Genomic DNA, 18,443 nt, shown 5'->3' with positions numbered 1-18,443 from the left:
GTAGAAGCTTTCAAAGCGACGTCTTTAAGCTCGTTTGGCACCTCAATCCGAAAGGAGATGAAATTCAGCTTCGCCAAATCTGCATCTTTTTTTACCAGCATAATGGCTTCAGGTGTTTCGTTCATCCCTAAGCACTCTTTAGCCATCGCAGAAATTTCATCAATGGTGTGGCTTGGATCAAGACGACTCAGGTACATCCAAAATTGTTGTCGTTCGTCGGCAACCGTTTTAATTTCCCATTCGAAAGATCTGGTGCCGCAGACGGCAGCAGCCGGAGTGCGAGTTCTAGCACTAATCTCGTGACGATGTTTTGGCGTTGGCTGTTCCCCCGATAAGCGTTGTGAGAACAGAGATTTTTGAACAGGAGGGATCGAGCCGTGCGAAAAATGTTTTTCTATACGATTTGTCAAATCAGTAACGGCGGCATTCAATTTATCGACAGCTTCGCACAGATTGCTACCATCGGCTGCCAGAGCGACAGCAGCGGGGAGCTGCAACCACTTGTTAAAGCTGCTTACACAGTCGTCACACAGCCAGTATAGATTGTCAACAAATGCTGAAATCACATCTAGAGCATAACGTTGTAATCCGGGGATGCAGCTACGATGGAACACTGATCCACAAGCACCACGGCAAGCAACTTTGTCTATTCCTTTAACAGCTGAACTGAATTTTTTGCAAGCAGAATCCATGGCTGGTTGAATCAAAGGAATAGCGCAATAACAACGCTGGAGCCAAGAAACAATAGCGAGCGTTTGCAGTAGGCAGTCAAATCGATTATTAGCTCTAACTCAAAAATACACAGTGTAATAAATAGATTATCACTACACAGGTTTACTAAGCACGGCGAAAAGCAGTATGTAAAATTTTAGCGCGATAAAACACTGAAATTAGTGTATTGAACGATTATTTTAACTGAGTGGAAATATAACTGTGTTTGATTCGTTGTTTCTTACGTAAAATTTTCCATGGAACACGATGAACTTATCAAATAGTAGGAGGGTGGTATTCAAAACACGACCGCATGACATTGACTACTGTATTTTTATATTCCATTAAAACAAATAGTAGAGGGAATTGCAACGCTTCTTTTACAAAACTTCGAGGCACCAAAAGGTACCAGTTGCCGATTATTCTTGTTTACTGGTTAGTCCGTCCAGAATTCCAGCCATTTCAGTATTTTGCAGTAGCCATGTACTACTAACAGCCACCAGCATTACGGGTAAAATCGGCCCGAGATGACCGGTACTATTTTGTCTTGCCTCCTTTCAGTTGCTAACACCTAGCGTCCGTATGTAACCGGTACGGTTTAGTAATGAAACTAATGGGGTTTGATTGATTGATTTTATTTGAAGGGATTTTAACCCAAACGGTCATTCGTCCCTCGGCTTTGCTTGAGGAGAAACAGTCTCTCATATAGCCCAAAGACATACGCTGGATGATGGTGGCTTCTCAAACCTGGCGGTGCCACACGCAGTGATGCCACATTTTCATCTGTATTTTGGAGCTTAAAAAAATCTTATCACCTTGGTAAAATTTAAAAAAATCTGTAAAATAAAATCTGCATATGTACTAGACATATTCTTCTGGAAAAAAATGCAATATAGCTTGTTTAACATTTTTTACGTGATTCATTCATGCACACGTTTGTGCGTAGCTTATGAATATAATAAAACTTCCGACACGCTCCACCGCATTTCAGCTAATTTATGTTTTTCAACTATATGAAGAAGTTTAATTTACGACCCCATGAAAACCAAAAAAATCTGTATAAATCTGTATTATTTCCAGAAAATCTGTAATCTGTATATGCAGATATCTGTATGTAAAATACGCAAAAAAAACTGTATAAATGCAGATAAATCTGTATATGTGGCATCACTGGCCACACGCGCTATAAACATGCACACACGCGCTACAGACATGCATACACGCCATAAACATACACACACGCTATATAGCAAACCACACACGCTAGCCACACACCCTATATATTAGGGACACACGCTACAGATATTCACACACGTTATGTGCATACACCCTATATATACATACGCTGGATGATGGTGGCATCTCAAACCACCTGGCGGTGCGAGTCAGTTTCGGGTTGTATTCACCCAACGATATCTGAATCGGATTACCGCTGGTGGGGTCCAACTCAGATCGAAGGGAAGCCGAACTGAAAGACGTAAGAACTGCAGCTAACCACCGCCGCTGTTGCCCGCTGCTGTTCCACTTCCCCCACAGCCATCGTTGTTGATGTCCGCTGCTGCTGCCTGCTGCTAGTAAACTGAACTGATGGGGTGAAATGTTCGAACGGTACCTTTATACCTAGGCTTCGTCAGTTAGTTAGAAAGAAGGAGGGGCTAAGTAGCTAATAGAATGACAAGGAACGTAAATAAGCATCGGAAACAGAAAGTGACAACAACAATAACAACGAAGTCAGATCGATTGTATCCGTTAGTGTCGACTGTGTTCGGGAAGAGAGGTAGTGATTGGCTGCGCGGTATGATTTAGACAATCGATATTAATTACCAATTTTTCAATAGTGTATATCAAACAATAGTTTGTTTTTGTTACATAAATTAAACCGTAATAGAATTTCTGATCGATTGATGCCAAAAACTCGAAAACCTGATTATAAATGACTGAAAAATAAGCGCTCGAAACCTGACCACTTTTCCCTGGTTTTTTCCTGGTTGAATTACTAGATTTTCAAATTCAGGTGCCTAACTTCGATATAGACGTTAGTGAACGTCAAAAAAGGATCAAGCGGAAAGCATTCCAACAGACACCAAAATTGAGATTTTTTCAAAGCAAACCTAGATGAATAACTTCTCTAACTTTGAGCCAAATCCGTGACGGTCGATGCTAAGTTTTTGATTTTTCGTGGTCACTTTGTATGGAATGACCCATACGCTTTTCAATTTAAAATGATCGTTTAAATTGATTAAAATAAGTGGAATACAAATATTTTGAAAAGACCAGAAGTGTTGCTGTAGTTCTCTTGGAACAAAATTCTTAATAAATCTTTTTCGCGGTGCATATTTTCTATACAAGGCAGTTCCTCAGAGCGTGCAGGAGAATATTTTTCTGCGAAAACAGCTGCTATCACACTGGTGGGCAAACCGACGCACTTCCTTGAAGAGAGCAGCGAATCTTTCGAACTTGAGGAGCTTACAAAAAAACACCGCGGGGAAATTTAAAACACTTATCTCTCCAGATTGATAAGACCTTTTTCACTCGAAAGAACATTACGCTCAATAAATATACAACAGAGCTCACTGCAGTGCTTTTACTGTGTGTCTATTAAGCATATATCAAATGAGGGGATTATCTAGGTAGAAATTGCGTTGTTTGCTGTCAGTTTGGAAACTGAAAAAAAAATCCAGCCCTTCGTTCGTTTGCCCTTCGATTGTTATCGAATTTATTTATTTATATCGTCAATCATATATGTAGACTGATTACAATAATTTCTAAACTATACACGAACATAAAACAAATTAATTTTGTGTCCTCAGCCTCAAGGACTTGAAATACTGTTTCAGTTTATACCGGGACATCGTAAAGTCAATGGCTTCGCAGTGTTGATTATAAGAATTCATCATACTATTTATAGGTCCATTTATTGCGTATTCCGTACGATGATGGTTAAGAGCAAATAAACTACGGTGTGGAAGTTGTCAAATGGGTGCACAAAAGTTCAATTTAGAAAGTAGTACTGCTGAGTCAACGTTCTGCCATCGTGAAGCCATCGCGTACTCTCGCCGTTCTTTTAATGTTTGAATGTCAATCAACATGCAGCGTGCTTCATATGACGGAAGACGATGTGCGGTCCAACCTAGCTTACGAAAAGCGTATAGTAGAAATTGCTTTTGTACTGATTCTATTCTTTCTTCATGCACGCCAGGACGAGGAGACCACACAATGCTACAGTATTCCAGTATTGACCTCACATAGGCAATATACAAAGTTTTGATAGTGTACGGGTCTTGAAAATTGTAGCAGAATCGTTTGATAAACCCTAACATGTTGTTTGCCTTGTGTATGATAGTGTTATAGTGGTCGATGAAATTAAGTTTAGAATCTAAGATTATTCCTAAATCCCTAACTTTATCACATTTCTTCACATCCTGCTAGAGGATATTACATTGCATTTTTCTACATTTACTTCAAGTAGGCTTTTCTTACACCAGATGTAAAGTGTGTGGATTTCATTCTGAAATACATTGATGTCTTCTTGATTGTTTATTTCCAAAAACAGCTTCATGTCGTCGGCGTATATTAGAACTTTAAATATTTTTGAGGATGAAGGAAATGTCGTTTACGTACAAAATAAAAAGAAGTGGTCCTAAGTGGGAGCCTTGGGGAATACCTGAAGTAACTTGAATGGGATTTGACTTTTTTCCATTAAATTTTATTATTTGTTGCCTGTTTGTCAAATATGATTCAAGCCACTTCAGGAGACCAGACTCAATTCCAATTTTTTGCAGTTTAAAAAGTAGCATTGGTATGTCAATACGATCAAATGCTTTGCTAAAGTCTGTATAAAGAGCTTCAACATGGTTCCCATTATCCATTGCATTCAATGAGTAATCTACGAATTCAAGTAAATTTGTGGATGTGGAGCGGCCTTTGAAGAAGCCGTGTTGTTTGTCAGTTATTCGATTTTTGACTTGAGCAAATATCTTTTCATTGGAAATTGCCTCAAAGAGTTTAGGAATGCAAGAGATAATAGCGATTCCACGATAATTACGTATGTCAGATTTACGCCCAGATTTGAAAATAGGCACTAAAAATGTGCTTTTCCATATATTTGGGAAGACTCCAGTTTCCAACGACATATTGAACAGCCAGAACAATGGAGATGTAAGTTTTTTCGAAAGACTTTTCATGAGTGCTGGAGGTATTCCGTCAGGTCCAGGTCCTTTGAAAGGGTCTAAATTTCTCAGACCCTGCAAAACATCCTGTACCTGAAGTTGGTTGACACCAACGTTTCTTGGATATTCTGGATAAAATGCAAAATAATCGCGGTCGCGATTTTCTTCGGAAAATGTGGTATAGATTTCCTGGAAAAATTTTGCAAAGAGATAGCAATTTTTCTCCGAGTTATCACCAACATGTTCATCGAGTAGCATTATTGTTGGAAATTGTCTGATTTTAGTTTTGTTTTGACGTAATTGAAGAAGTTCTTTGGACAAGACTTAATTTCTAGTTCAGTTTTTGCATTGAATTCTTCAAATGCATCACTGATTGCAAAGTTCAGTTGATCACATATTCCCAAGTAAATTGCTAGATTTTCACTGCTATTGTGTTTTTTGAAAATTTTGTGGGCTTTTTGTTTGCGGTTTTTTAAATTTTTTATTTGTTTGTTAAACCAGACTGGATATTTAGTGTTAGCGTGGCGTCGTTTTTTCTTCAATGGAATCTCTTGAGAGATGATGTTGTACAGAATTTTGTAAAAGACGCTAACAGATGATTCGACATTTTCTTCATCTCTGAAAATTTGTTGCCAATTGACACAGTTTAATTTGTTTTTAATATTTGCATAGTTCGCGAGTTTGAAATCAAGGACTTCCTCATACTCACAGCCGTTGGGTCTTTGATATTCATGTTAAAATAAAGAATATTCAATTGCTGTGTGAAACTTTTCGTTTTTCCACAGTGGGTTAACTGATTCGGTCACACAGAAATCTTCATGGATATTCGTTAAGAGTAGGTTCAAATAGCAATTTTCACGGTTTCTTACATGGTTAATCTGGTTCAATCCTAGTTTAGGAATTTCGTCAAACATGAAGTGCAAAGTGATGTTATCTCCAACGACTGGGAGTAGAATGCTTTCGTTTTTAGGGTCCAAGATGAAGTCAGCTGTGTTTTGATTGAAGTCCCCATAGATGTGAACTTTCACTTCTGGAGGTAGTTCAGATAAATTTTTTTCTGCGCAATTAAAAAACTTTTCATACGTAATTTTATTAGCATTATGCGGAGGAAAGTACACAGAGGCGAATACATGTGTTTCACCTGCTATGTGCGATTTTATCCAAATGGGCTCGAATTCTTTGAATTTAGGTGCAGCAACAGTTTCTGAATTAAAATTCACAGAGACCGCTAGATTTATCCCAGCAGTGCATACCGCGGTGTACTTCTGTGTATTCTCACAAGAGTGATTCATCACTCTTGTCTCACTCAGCTGCGACGTAAGCAGCAAGTGTATTAATTTTTCTGCAGAAGCACGATACAAAGCAAAAGGAAGAAGTGTGGTGAAAAAATTGCTATTTGCAGTGCTCATGCTAGGTAAGAAGGGAGTGGTGAATATGCACTCTGGTCTTATCACATATTGAGGAGAATAACAAGCCTGGCACATTTATCCCCACAATTCATTCTCAGACAGTTTTTTTGTACAACCAAAGGTTTTTAATATTCGCCTGCTTTGTAAACTATACATGAAAGCTTTTTTTTCTATACGCCCTGTTTTCGACTGTTTCGGACAGCTTCTCTTAAACTATAAAAACATCTATACAAGTGAAACATTCATTAATTAACCGTTGTTTATCACATTCAGATAACTAAAATATACCATAGACAAACCCTTCGTCTGATGCCATAATATAATTTTCATTTTAATTGAAAAAACATTGCGTGTTTCTACGGACCGCGTTGAGCACAAACATAGTGCGTTTTAGGTAAAAAATGAGAAGAATGTTAAGGCTTGTTATTATGATGTTTGTGAAAACAATAACAAACCATACAGAATAGGCTGTGATCTCACGCTTGAAAAACAAACCGTGTTATTCGTTCCACTTTTTTAAGTTTGACGTTGTTGAGGATTTGCTGTTTTATGTGAGGGAATGTGCTAAGAGTTAAAACATCAACAAATTCAAATTCAATGTTTTTGCTCTTTTTTTGTTTTCTTGCTCGTATATATACGAAAATCTCGCTGTTCGGAACGCTTATATATATTATGTCTTGTTCAGACTACGCCGCATATCACCCGATATAGCCATAAGATATCGGATATCACCTCCGGTGTTCAGACTACAGTCAGATGATATGGTTTGACACTTGATTTGAGAAGAAAACAAAAACAGGTCAAGGCAAAAACAAGACAACAAAAGCAATGTAATTAGGATACACATGTCAGCTAGTTGGCTCGCACCAACGCGAACTCTCATATGCAATTGTCAAAATGTGCGGGATGAGAAGAGCAAAAATATTTCCTTCCTTCTTTTTCGCATGCAACGCGAATTTCGAATTTTGTAGGGTTGCGTCAAATGTCTTCTGGCCGTGGTGCCTGTTGCAAATCTGGTTTTTATTGGTTTTCGAACATGATATCTGCGATGTCATGTAGCCGAAGTGATATCCGATGACAGCTCGATTGTATGGGACATCAGGTAATATGGATGGTGATATGGCCTCGATAGTACGAGTCGCCTGATATCAGGTAATATGCGGGGTAGTGTAAACGGGGTATTATGAAGAGTGTTTTCACTTAAATTACTTTACTTCACTTAGATTTTACTCGATAAAAAAATTATTCTAAAAACCTTTGTAATCATAAATACCATTTTAACATATATAAAAAAATTAGTCGCATTAAAAAAAAATAACTAACAGCGCAAAATTATATCTTTAATCCATAGAAGAATCTGTGCAAAGTTTTAGCCAGAACAAAACTTGTCGATTAAGATGGTTACCCTATTTGTTTTGGAACTGCACACCTACAACTTTGCCGAAAACAGGAGCACCAAGCGGAAAATTTATAGAAAATGATCAGTCTGGAACAATTTTCGCACATGCATGAAATATCTCTAGCGATTGAAAAATGATCACAAATGACCTTCCAGGACCACTGAATTCTCTTGAATCGTTTGTTCGATAAGTTTTACCTTAAATATTAATATTATCGACTCGAAAAATAACAGCCCCCTCTTTAGATTGGCGAAGATTTGTAAACAAGATACCAGAGACTCTGTTGATTGAGTTTGGATAGTTGGAAACGAGTATGAAATATTCAGAGGGACCAGATTTTTACCCAATTCGATTGAATTTTTCAACTGAGCATGAATACTTGATTATCTATCTGTGTGGGAAATTGTGACGGGAGAAAAAACGTGAAACCCTCAATGAGTCTTATATGTATATAGTTTTTAAGGGTTCGTCCGTAAATCTTATATGCAAATCCTGCCGAATGTGATTCCAACATCACGATTGCTCAAGTGTGGGGTAGAGAATTTACATCGATGTTATCGACTGAGCAAAAATGCTCGCAAATATATCCTCTTTAAATGGTTATGATCGCCTGTATGTCAGTATGCTGAAACTAAACTGTTACACTTTAAAACAAAAGTTGTAATCTTTGCTTCAAAGTAATAAACGGACCTTGCATGGTGAAGCTTAGCAAACGTTAATTGTTATGTTTACGATTTGTTCTAGTCGTACCTTCTAGGAAAGCATATCGGAAAATATGTCTCAGTTTTGTCTTTTACCTAGAAAAAGTTACGATTTATGTAAGCGCATGGTAACTGGCACTTCTATGAAGGACTGCAATGTTTTTTTTTGCTGAAGAGATTAGAAGGATTTCACGCCAACTCGGCTGATAAATCTATATGTCTGAAAAATCTATTCTTAAATGAAAATTAAGTAAATTACTTTTTGTTTTTAAATATTTTTTTTCAGTGCAGAATCCCGAATATTTTTTTAGTATTTTCAAATAAAAACTCAGACAATGTTATAGAAAACAACTTTTTTCTACTTCTTGTCATTATTCAGATGTATCGATTTATGAAAATAACTTCGACCCTTTACATATGTTAATACAGATCAAAGTTGCTTAGGGTAGTAAGACCTGTACACCCACAAAGTTTTATTGAATTCTAGGAGGGTGCTCCCAACATCTGGTCGAGTTGGCGCAAAATCCTTCAATACTTCCGAGCTATTATGAAGCATGTTATTTTCCAATGTTTTTCCTAATGTACATAATTGATAATAAAACAAATTCGTTCTTCAGAAATTAAAGCAATAATAATGTTAAAATATATACCAACCTCTTAGGAACAGGCAACCGAAACTAGGAATACGTCATCTATAATAATCACACGCGCACCCACATCGCAGCTTCCATCCGTTTTTTTTTTTCGCAGCAAAGATTGGGATCAAGAACACTTACCCCTCAGGGGGTTTATTTTGATACGTTGGACTTCCTTTCTATCACACTCGTAGCAGTGCGCTTTATATGAGGATCCAGGCTGCGGGTAGCGCAGCAAAGTACTAAGAAAAAGCCAGAGAAGACTTCTTGCTATTTTTTTAATAACTCAATTTAAAAACTTTCTGGCAAGAAATAGCTAGCAGCAGCATTTCTTTTCCGCCATACAAGCAACTAGATTAACAACAAACCAAAAACCTCACATCACATTTTGTACACACGCGTCGGGGTGGCAAATTGAGCTGTCACACACCCCCACTCATGGCCCAGATGTTGGGCAGTGTTTGGGAAAAGCCAATTTTGCGACGGTTCCAAACACGCAATAATGCTTTATTACATTCGACGAAGTTTGCTTTTTTAAAATGAATTTAAGAAGTATAATAATACAGAAATTTGCCTTTTTAAAATACTAAACACTAACTCCCTTTTTCTCATCAGCTGCAGTGAAAAAATATAGAAACGCGCGATGCTCCTGGCGTGTGTTTTTCAGACTGATTTCCGTGTTTGTTCCACTCCGAAGGACATATCGCGAAAAACTAAGAGCAAATCTTGCAAACAACGACATAAATACAACCGCAAAGTGGAGGAAACGTGCATAGGAGCACACGAAAGTTGATGTGGGTACTAATACATTCACACATTTACAGTAGTGACCAAATTGAAAAATGCTGCAATTTCCGCCATTGCAATAACATTATCAATATATCTGCTACAGTGTGCATTTTTCATAAATCGTTTGGTCAAGGAAAACCATTAGCCAAATTAGAATATATATCAAATACGGCTTTCAATTCATCGTAAAATGCAGAAGAGTACCACAGGCGAGCCCACATGTAGTAAAACGTACAAGTTAGGAACCTAATAATGCGCCACATAACGCATGCGCACCATTACTCAGCTTCCCAATGTTGATGCTGCGAGCTACGCACATTTGACGTTTATCATTGCACAATTGTCAAACAAGACATCCATCAATTTGTTACCGCACAACGGGTTAAAATGCAACTTGAAACAATTTTTTGAATTTGTTTAAAAAGTGTATTGAATTCTACATATTTTAAAGTCGGTTACACTGAGAGTGAATTCAGTGGAAATAATAAAATATTAGGCTCTTACACTGAAAATACTTTCTCGTTGCTCGCATAATTCTTAAACATGGAATTCGCAGATTGTACAGTACATTTTTTTGTATAGAACATTCGTATTGCAAGTTATCGAATAGAATTGCAACATTACGCACAATTCACGAATGTACCTTCGAACGAACGTGGATAACAACGAGTAATTACTTGAATGAAATTTTTGTGTCTTGCAATTTCTGATTTCGTTTAATGTATATGTTATTGCGTAAGCTTACTAATTTTTCGTACTATTTACATTATAACAATATCGCACGCTTAGCCTTGGGGCTAATAGCGGTCTCGATCAACTAGATTAGTTGAGAGAATTCGTTATCGATATTGTTTTTGGCACATTTTGCATGTGTAGGATAAGTACAACGATACACCGTGCCCCAGTGCTGCTGAGTCAAGAAAATTTCCAGCTCGAAAAGATTCTCGACTCGATCGGGAATCGAACCCGATATCACAACCGTGTGGGAGAGCTAGCCGACCGACATCGCTAACCACAGAGCCACGGGGACCACATATTTACATTATGCAGTGCTTGTTTGTACGATTGATTTGCGTTTATTTCTAAAACCTGTCGTTTCGTATACGAATAGAAATCTGTGACAATTTTGACAGTTCTAACGAAAGTACCTTCATATTACGCATTAGTTTCGTTGCAGAAAACAACAAAAGGTTTTGTATGTAAAACAAACGTTTTCGTACTAAAAAATATTTTGGGTGTAGCTAAATATGTACCTACTTATTTTATAGCTACCTGTTGCCCAGACACATGACGGGTGTGATATTGAGAAAAAGTATTTACCTAGTTGACTTTACAACACTTAGCAGGGATAACCCTGCTGTAATATTTGCAGTTGGGCACATTGATTTAAGCATACAGACATTGCGCAGGACATTGTTGACATTGTGTCACAGCCACAATTGCAACTGGAATTTGAATAAAACATAACTGACAATAATCTGGCAGCCATTCCGTGTTACAAAATAATAAAACAATAATAAATAAAATAAGATAAAATTCTTGAGGTATGCAACAATTCATGTGACAAAAATGTAGAATTTGATGACCGCTTGCAAGATAACACGAACGAAACTTAATAAAAACATGACTTAATGTTAAAACTTTATGACAGATTTTTAGGTTTGTCTGGCGCGAAAACAAAATCGCACAGAACCAATGGAATTGGTGGTATTAAAGCACCTTCGCAGTGCGAATGTAAGCATTTGACTTCTTCTCTTCGACCCGTACAGTTGTGTACGGCCAATAATATTGAAGAACTTTCGTTGTTTAAATAAATATTGAGAGTTGGCATTTTCTTATCCTCAAAAAAAAAAAAAACAAGACAAACAAGACAACAAAGCCAATTAGTTGTTGTGCGCGTTTCGGTTTTACGTAATGTTCTACAGAAAAAGCAGTTTTCCTGCGAAAGATATTATTGTCATTGGTGAAATTTACCAAGTTTGGGTTATTCGAAATGGTGGCATTTTTCATTTGAAGTCTTTAGTTTGTCTTGAAGACACACTTAAGAAAAATTTAAAAAAATCGAAAAAAAAAGATTGATTGCCATATTGTGTATTAGGAGCGTCAAAGAGCACTTGAATAGATTAGCTGCGGATAGACAAGCAAAGTAGCGGAGCAGCTGATCACAGGATTGCGACCTGCATTTCAGTGCTCAATACTTTGAAGATTTAAATTTGTGGTAATCTTTTATTTTTCGAGTTTTCTAGCGAGTATTTTTTGCTTCGTTTCCTTAACTGTGAACTACCTATGCAAATATGAAAAACTTTGATTATTTTATAAAGCAAACCACGCACACATGTGCCTAACTACAACAGCATCTCATCTGTTGGTTCAAATCGAATTTCATACAGTTTTGATATTTAGTATGGGCTTATCATTGTGTCCAGCAATGTTGATCTATTTTGAGTTTACCCTGGTGCACCCTGTATGTCAAACTTTTATTAAAAGCAATACTTCTACTGAAAATTAGTGATATGCTTATTATTTACACGTGCATGTGCATATGTTGTTACCCTTCCCATTGCACTAACTGCTCTTCTATACCTGCCTTGTTCCTCCTGCCAAGTATCGCCAATTATGACTCCCTGGAGAAGTTTAACTATGTGTCCTTCTGGCCAATTTTTTTATAAGATGGACTTAATTTATCAAGAGCTAGTCACAGCTTACTCAAAATTTTTCCTTTTTAGAATTTTGATGTCAAACAATGCCAAATACGGTTAAGTTTTGTTTCACAAAGACTTGTTTCAAAACCCACAAAAATCTGAGTTGAAAGCTCATGTGTCTTTGGAATTTAAATCTGAAAATGGTAAAAAAGAGATTTCACCTTGCTCATAGTTTTCGTGGATGTGATAAAGGTAATTCTAAACGCTTATTTTTCAATCCCGTTTCTCTTGGAACTATAAATTTCGAGTAGAGCATGTAACCTACAATAGGGAGGGAATGTTAGAATGTAGTCTCTGCTTTGTTAGAGACCGAGTATACCTTTGCATCCCTACAAAGACCACGGAAGGAAATGTTTGTTAGTGAGGTGGGTTTTTGATCAGAATTCACTTTGATCAGTGATATGACCATGATTTGATTGGATTAATGTAACGATATAGATATGATCATGTACATATAATGTTAGATTAATAAAACTGAATTATAAAATACAATAAGAAATACTTAAGGGCATGTGAAGAAGATCCCTTCCGCAGCTAAAATTCACAAACTTTTAACGTAGGAAACACAGGAAAAACATTTAAAAAAAACATATGAAAAGTATATTGAGTTGCTGAAAATAATGATGAACATTCCTGAGGCTAATTCATGGCATATCAACAGTTGTTGTTGTGCTCCTTTCTGCGACTGAAAACATGAATTGAAATAAGTTATTGCAACCACATTACAGCGCTTGCACAGACGTGTCACTCCTGTCTACAACCGTTCACCGCATAAAGTCATCCAAACAGACCATCCACACGTTCACGCATCTACCACAACCACGAACGTTATCGACATAGAGCGGAGAAATCGGAGCACGTAGATACTTCACAGGTCGAGCGAAACAGAAACGACCCTACACGGCTATAGATCATTTCACGCGATTCAGAACTCAATTTATGAATAAGACACGCTAGTAGCAAAAAAAACTGATAAAAAACACTTGGAATGTGAACTTTTACTAAGCAGACAATTCACACGTGCTGTCGATAGCCGTATTGTCAGAGCCCCTCTATTGTATCAAGAGTTAGTCACAGTATTATAAAGTTTAATGAAGAAAAATAGGTAAGCGAGAAGCCTGAAAATGGGGCCATGCTTAAGGTTCTTTGACATTGAAAGGTCCTTATTCTACTAAGATTCGAACCCACGACCATCCGCTTGTCAAAGCGCATGACATTGAAAAAATTACATGCCATGATTTTTATTTCGAAAGTTAACTTCTATTTTTTGTTCTATTTTTTAATAATCATTTTGTGCTATGTTTAACATTGAAAGGGTAGATATAACAGTGCCCATGTCTGAAAAAAGTCACCTCGATCATCGTATCTAAATGAAAATGAAACTTGACATTTCTTTTTTAATAAAAAATAGTCGAGACAGCAGTAACGCTTTTTCCAGCGTTTACGGGCTGAAAATGCTCTTTGTTGTTTCGCGTTCGTCTCCCAATCGCTGAGCGCTCATCTAACCTTACTTTTGGAGGCCATTATTTAACGGTTAAATGGAGATAATTATGAGCCATGCAATATTTTCTAATACTTATCTATGAATTTGGCGGAACATTTTCGAAGCTTTAGTAACGTCTGCATCACACCCGCATTAAATATAATGCCGATCATTACCGGTGCTACCCATTTGGTATTTCTTTTGATTTTGTCGGATACTCAGATATGTAGGGTAGTTTGGGGTAATTTGGACCCCCTAAGGCAAACTCCTGTTATTTCGTAACCTGTTTTTTCTATCCCATAGACGCAATGTATTATAGTAATATTGATCTGTTTTCTATGTTTCTGCACGAAAAAACCTTGATAGTGAGGTCAAAAGAACAAAAAAAAATAACGAAACTAAAAATTATGATTTAAGGACATAAAAAAATCGTTTGGGGTGAAAATGGACAGCTATTGGGGTAATATGGACAGTGTTTGGGGTGATGTGGACAGGGTAAAAAATGTGAGTTTTATAGTATCATTAGTTGCTTAATACACAGCAGAAGGTGGTATCAGGCATACGGAATGATAACTGCAATTCTTAGGCATTGCACAGTGATTCCACAGTAGGCCAAAAAAATTTCTTTTCTCCAATTATTCATACTAGAAACTGAGTATGCGATCGTGTGTCGCACACGCGCGTTTGTGTGTGTGTGCGTGCGTGTGTGTGTGTGTGTGTGAGTGTGTGTGTGCGTGTGTGTTTTTGTGCGTGTGTGCGCGTGAGTGTGTGTGACTGTGTGCGTGTGTATGTGTGTGTCTGTCTATGTGTGTGTATGTGTGTGTGTCAGTGTATGTGTGATGTAAGTTTTATGAGAATCGGATTATATACCAATTTTTGGCAGCACTTTGAGTGTTGCTGTGTCTGGAAATTTCAATGATTTTTATGTTCGAAAATCACAATTTTGAGCTTAACTTCGATTTCCTAATTCCCTCAATTTTGATCTGATTTTGGATCAACGAGTTTCGTTTTGAGGGGAAATTTATGTTATTTTTCAGAACTCTTGTGTACCGTACAGTCTCGTGAAACAGTTCGGAATGATCGGATAATCAACAGCCTATATGAAATTAACCGTATTTTTCGAATTTTTGGGTCCCGGTTTGCATATCGTCGTTCCAAATCCGTTAATCCCAAATTCGCGAAACGGGAAAATATATATTTATGTACGTTGAGGTACGATTTCTTATTTTTCCTTGAAAGGCCTATCAAATTCCTTAAATTTTCCATTAAATCTTTTAATCGGTCAAACGGCTCGAAAGCTACAATTTTCTGAAAAATGATTGCCGATTTTTGGCAACTTTAATTCAAAATGGATCACACTAAGGACCAAACAAAAAAATACGGGTATAAAGGTTTTCCATAAAGAACAAGTATACCAATGTTGAACATGATCTGAACAAAAAAATAAATCTGATAATAAAAAAGGTTTAACGGCATTTTAGGGAAACAACATTTTCGGACATCAGAAATGAGTTCAGCACCCAAAAATTGGCATTATACGTCATTTTCAAGCATTTTAGAAAAAAAAATAGGTTTTCCCAACTTTTGTTCAGAAACCCGCCACTCTGCGGGGCATTGAAAACACTTTTTGTACAGATAAATCATCCTAGATTGCCTGCAACACTTTTTAAAGTTCATTGTTTGTACACCGCCGTCTATCCGTTCGTTTTTATATGCCCGTGGCATCAGTCCGACAAAAGAATTTACTTCAAACTCGCCTGACCATATCACCCCAAAAAAACTGTCCATTTACCCCAAACAGGACACCTTTCTAAAAACTCAATTCCTTCCACTATTTTCGATCAAACTGTTTGCAATCTTTCATTAAAATATACTCTTTTACTAGACAAACGCGGCTGCAAAGCTCATTAAACTGAAAACATCGAAGAAGTTCTCAAAAAACCTTAAATACACGAGCGTAAAACAACAAAATTAACTTTTAATGTTTACTTTGTTTACATTGGCACCGCGGTGCACCTGTCACAGCAAACCATGAAATTTTTATATTAGTTAGGGTTTAGTAGTTCAAGGAAAGGATGAAGTAGTACATGGAACCCAAAAATGTAATACTTTCTAAGATAAAGCACCTGTCCATTTCACCCCAGGGGTCCAAATTACCCCAAACTACCCTAATATCTAAGTATTCCGATGTAAGAAAGTCGTGCTTTTATGTAATCAAGGCTCAAGAAAATCCAATGTTGAAACTCTGATTGAAAATTATTTCCATTTATCAAAATAAACAACGAATCATTTGGTGTTCATTGTGTATATTGCGTTATCCGTTTTTTCGTTCAACGACTACTTGATACGATGATAGTTTATGCTTTTCTTTACAAATTGTTTTGATTGTTTTGTGTAACTTGACTAAACGAAGAAAAAAAATGTTTTTTCTAGGACGAATTTCATACTAATTCGATTTACGCACAATAGTCAGAAAATTTAGACCTGCAACGAAGCCTAATTTTGACGTAGAACTCTGTTTGTCAGGAAGTTCGGCTGCATAAGGATGTAAAAGAAAATCTGAAAACGGAAAAAGGGAAAAATATGTCCAATATTCAATGCTGATAAGCCGATCAGTTTTAAATGGATTTCCTTCGTTTTTGCAACAATCGATTTTAAAATCTTCTATGCTACGCTCAAATGCAGAAAACTGTAATTTGATTATTCGAATTATTGTACTATTAGAAACATAGATTTCGACCTCTGATTGGTCGTTTAATGTTTTCTTACCCTAACACGGTCAACAGAATTATATGCATACCAAGTAATCCAGGAATGCACTCTTTGGTCTATGGGTCAGAATTCGTGAAACGGATCACTAAAAATCGCGATGTCAAATTTTTTCAAATAAGTATTAAAAACTTCAAGAGTTTCACTAGCGAAGTTGATTTTCCAGTTTTTATTGAATTTGAATAAGTTTACAAGTTGTTATTGTCATTTGAATTTTAGGTCAAAATTGTTTTTAAATAGACATAGCTTTGAAAATATTGCATCGAATTTGATGAAATTTTCACAACAGATGCACCCTAAGTTGTAGTTTACTAAAAAATATTTTTTTTGAAGAAAAAAATAGTTTTCCAATAGTAACTATTTAAAACAATATTTTGAAAATCTATGTTCTGGGGCACTGAAAAATCTGAAAAAAATCACAAGTATTTTTGACGAAATTTCAAAGCTGCCCTGAAAATTTCGCGGTGATGTTATTTTCCGATCGAAAGATATCGGCCTTCGAAGTTGGTGCCGCAACGCATTTTCAAGCCAGAAATGCTCCTAAACCCAGTTCTCATACCAAAAAGTTCACCATAATGACTTAAAGTAATAGCACGGGCGATCTTACCCCGCTGATGCGTTCTGTACGGTTGTCCTCTAACTAAATTTTGCATTATTTTTTAAGTAAAATGTGTAGGTAGGCTTGCGAGTTATTAGGGGCATAAAGTATGCTGTCTTCATCATTAAGTTGGGTAACAGACTTAGCATATTTTGACTATTTTGCGACAAAAAACTTTTCTATTAAACTAGTTTTACAAACCTTACAGAATTTTTGCGTATAACTGAAACTGGTATTGTCAATAGTAGTACTGCTCACTCGCCTCTTGCTTGAAAATGCGTTCGGCACCAACTTTGAAAGCCCATATCTTTTGATGAAAAAATAACACCACCACGAAATTTTCAGGGCAGCTTCGAAATTTCGTCAAAAATACCTGTGTTTTTTTTTCATATTTTTCAGTGCCCCAGAACATAGATTTTCAAAATATTGTTTTGAATAGTTACTATTGAAAAAATATTGTTTTCTTCAAAAAAAATATTTTCGTAAACTACAACTTAGGGTGCATCTGCTGTGAAAATTTCATCAAATTCGATGCAATTTTTTCAGAGCTATTTCTATTTTAAAAAACAATTTTGACCTAAATTTCAAATGACAATAACAACTTGTAAACTTACTCAAATTCAATAAAAACTGGAAAATCAACTTCGCTAGTGAAACTCTTGAAGTTTTTAATACTTATTTGAAAAAATTTGACATCACGATTTTTAGTGATCCGTTTCACGAATTCTGACCCCATAAAAAAGCTTTTCTTTTTTCAAACCAGTCATTTTACTAGTGGATGGCGACTCGGCGGTTTTAATTGCGTAGTGAAAAGCTCTGCCGTATTGGGGCAACATACAAACGTTTTTGAGATGCTGGCAATCATAATCTACTCAAGCATATTACATAACCGAAAATAACATACTATGGGTAGAAGAAATTTCCAAAAGTTTTGATAAGAATTTTTCATTCTGGAGAGTTTTCATGTGGGGGAGCTTGAGAATAAATCCATGCTGAAGTCTTTTGATATCGAATGATCCGGTTGTACTAAGATTCGAACCCATAATTGCCCGCTTGTCAAAGCGGACTCTGTAACCT

At 36.6% G+C, this 18,443-nt stretch overlaps 1 protein-coding gene across 2 annotated transcripts in view; it reads right to left on the bottom strand.

Annotated features, from left to right (window-relative positions):
* Positions 1-9,726, bottom strand: part of LOC129730924 (uncharacterized) — a 67,411-nt gene extending 57,685 nt beyond the window's left edge. The window contains exons 1-2 of one of the 2 annotated variants that reach the window (XM_055690569.1): positions 9,624-9,726; positions 9,045-9,267 (exon numbers count right to left, since the gene is read on the bottom strand). The gene's annotated coding sequence lies outside the window, so the exon portion shown is untranslated. Of the gene's footprint in view, positions 1-9,044 lie in introns of both variants that reach the window. The other variant, XM_055690568.1, reaches the window with a different exon arrangement.
* Between the last annotated feature and the right edge of the window lie 8,717 nt (positions 9,727-18,443).

This window comes from Wyeomyia smithii, chromosome 3 (genome assembly GCF_029784165.1).
Source record: "Wyeomyia smithii strain HCP4-BCI-WySm-NY-G18 chromosome 3, ASM2978416v1, whole genome shotgun sequence".
Taxonomy (NCBI): Eukaryota; Metazoa; Arthropoda; class Insecta; order Diptera; family Culicidae; genus Wyeomyia; species Wyeomyia smithii.
This window is presented reverse-complemented; position numbering and strand designations above follow the sequence as displayed.